The 3,270-nt window shown below is 40.7% G+C and overlaps 1 pseudogene across 1 annotated transcript; it reads left to right on the top strand.

Moving 5' to 3' along the window:
- Window positions 1-913: 913 nt before the first annotated feature.
- Window positions 914-2,051, top strand: LOC309978827 (TATA-box-binding protein-like; annotated as a pseudogene). The gene has a single exon. The product of its transcript is annotated as a TATA-box-binding protein-like (transcript).
- Window positions 2,052-3,270: the final 1,219 nt, after the last annotated feature.

Here is a 3,270-nt window from a genome sequence, read left to right as displayed (position 1 = left end):
TAATTAGAGCAGTTCAGGACTTCTGGCTGGCAGTTATCCCAGGAAAAGACCCTTCGGTGAGTGATTCTTAACCTTCTCTGGGTCATGAACTCCTTTAAGAATCTGATCAAAGTTGTAGAATTTTTCCCTAGAAAAATACACAGATTAACATATTCACAAATTACTATATACAATTTCTGAGGTTTCATAAACCACCAATCCTATTCATAGACTCCAGGCTCAGAACCTTCTTCCACAGACCTTAAAGGACCTTGGCTAAACAGAGCCATGTTGAATCTCCTTAGAGGTGAAGTGGGTCTGGGAAGGACTACTCATTGCTTGGAAGGCTGAATTTGATATCAGAGGTTCCTGTGTCCATTAGGCTAGACTGCCAAAATCTATGAAAGGAAGCCCTCATGCTTGTTACTTTAAATTTTTTGGTTCAACAAGTATTATCTATGTAGAGTTCATTTTATTCCAGGCTAGGACCTGAGAAATCAGCAGTGAACAAGACAAACAAAAATGGAGCTTGCAGGCTAGTGGAGGATACTGACATTAAACAAAGCAAAATACATGAATAGAAGTATTGTAAATTGTAAATGTTAACAAAAGAAACAATCAAGGAGTTGAGATAGAGTTATAGGAGGCAAGGATGGAGGAAATTATTCCTGATAAGAAGGTGAGAGTTATCTCTGCAGTGACTCCAGTGATTATATCAAAAAAATATCAGATTTGACCAAAAAATGAGGAGATTCTACAAACAACTCTCTTTTCTGAGAATAAGCAACACTGTTTCTTGGTGTGCATGAAGATAACCCAGAGAGTTAAGGAAGTCGCTAAGAAGAGTGTGCTGGGGATGCTCTAGGAAAAGACTGAATGCTGAGGCGATTTACAGTCCAAAGGGTTTTGATTTGCCAAGAAGTAAATGAACCTCATGGATCAGAACAACAACCTCCCACCTTATGCCCAGGGCCTGGCCTTCCCTCAGGGTACCATGACTCCTAGAATCCCTATCTTTAGTCTAATGATGCCTTATGGCACAGGACTGACTCCACAGCCTATTCAGAACACCAATAGTCTGTCTTTATTGGAAGAGCAGCGAAGACAGCAGCAGCAACAGCAGCAGCAGCAGCAGCAGCAGCAGCAGCAGCAGCAGGCGGCAGTGGCAGCCATTCAGCAGTCGACGTCCCAGCAGGCAACCCAGGGAGCCTCGGGCCAGACACCACAGCTTTTCCACTCACAAACTCTTAACGACCGCACCCTTGCCGGGCACCACTCCCCTGTATCCCTCCCCCATGACCCCCATTACCTACCCCTGCCACGCCAGCCTCAGAGAGCTCTGGGATTGTGCCGCAGCTGCAAAATATTGTATCCACAGTGAATCTTGGTTGTAAACTTGACCTAAAGACCACTGTACTTCGTGCAGGGAATGCTGAATATAATCCCAAGTGGTTTGCTGCTGTAATTATGAGAATAAGAGAGCCCCGGGCCACTGCACTGATATTCAGTTCTGGGAAGATGGTGTGCACAGGAGCCAAGAGTGAAGAACAGTCCAGACTAGCAGCAAGAAAATATGCCAGGGTTGTACAGAAGTTGGGTGTTCTAGCTAAGTTCTTGGACTTCAAGATTCAGGACATGGTGGGGAGCAGTGATGTGAAATTCCCTATAAGGTTAGAAGGCTTTGTGCTTACCCACCAACAGTTCAGTAGTTATGAGCCAGAGTTATTTCCTGGTTTAATCTACAGAATGATCAAACCGAGAATTGTTCTCCTTATTTTTGTTTCTGGACAAGTTATATTAACAGGTGCTAAAGTCAGAGCAGAAATTTATGAAGCCTTTGAGAACATCTACCCTATTCTAAAGGGTTTCAGGAAGACAACGTAATGGCTGTCATCTATTCCTGCCTCCCCCATCCACTTGTTTTTTAATTTTTTAAAACATATTTATTGGAGTATAATTGCTTTACAATAATGTGTTAGTTTCTGCTTTTTTTTTTTTAACAAATCAGTTTTGGTACATTTAGTGGTGTTGTGGACGGCCCCATGTGATGAGAGGATGGATGTTCGGTTGTAGGTTGCAGCATGAAGTGAAGCTCTCCTGCATGTGTACCCCATAAGAATGCCAGGAAGGGGTATTATTTCTGCACAGAGAACACTGAAGTGTTACTGTAAGTTGCTCAAACTGGGCTGCTATTCGGTCAGAGCTGCCCATTTATTTATATTTAGATTTTAAACACTTACTGCTGTTGACAAGTGGGTTTAAGGGACAAAACTTTAAGTGTTAAAACCACCTCAACAATTGACTGGACTTTATTTTGTTTAATTTCTTCCCTATAAACCACAGTTTTTATATTTCTACAGAAAAGTAAAAATCTTTTTTAAAAGTGTTGTTTTCTAATTTGTAACTCCTAGGGGTTATTTTTGTGCCACATTCCACCTTTTCAGTATTGCAGGACAGAATAGAAATGTATTAATGAAAACAAATGGCTGTACATATTTTTCTTCCTTCAGAGTACTCTGTACACTAAATGCTGTTTATAAAATTAAAAAAAAAAAAACAAGGTGAGAAAAAATCTCCTGAGGAAGAGATCCTCATGCTGAGATCTAGGGAGTTTGCCTTGAGAAAAGTCAGTGGGGAGCACTATAAATGGAAAGAACAGCATACATAATGACCTTGAAATAGGAAAGGGACTGCCTTGTTTAAGAAAGTGAGAAAAAGACCAGTGTGCATGAAGAAGAGTACATGACGTGGAGAATGGCAGAAGATGAGGGTGTCGAATTATAAAGAGGTGCCATCATGCAGGGCCTTAACAGGTCATGATACCTGACTCTGAATTTTATCCAAAGTGTAATAGAAAGTTATCGAATAGATCTATGTAATAAGTAACATGATTTATTTAACAGTTTTAAAAATCACTTTGCTAAGTGGAGAATGAATTAGATGAGGCAAGAATGGAACCAGAGAGACCAGTTGGGATTCTGTTGTAGTGACTCATGTGTGGCTTGACTAAGATAGTGTCAGTAGAAGTCAGAGGTGGATTCCAGATATATGTTGGCACTACAATTGGCATGATTGACTGGTGTATCTGTTTCAGGGAAGAGTAAGGCAAGAGGAAAACAAATCAAGGTTTCAGAGCAAGGAATCAAGGAATTCATAAGTTTCTGGCTAGAAAAATTGTGGATGGATGCTGATGCTATTAACTGGAATGGGGAAGATTGTGGATGGGAAGCAAGTTTGGTAGAAAAAAACAATAGTTTCACTTTTCAACATGTTTGATATTACTACGAGATA

The sequence above is a fragment of the Leucopleurus acutus genome (genome assembly GCF_964270905.1).
Source record: "Leucopleurus acutus genome assembly, chromosome: X".
Lineage (NCBI taxonomy): Eukaryota > Metazoa > Chordata > Mammalia > Artiodactyla > Delphinidae > Leucopleurus > Leucopleurus acutus.
The sequence above is the reverse complement of the archived record's forward strand: the minus strand, read 5'-3'. Positions and strand labels throughout refer to the sequence as shown.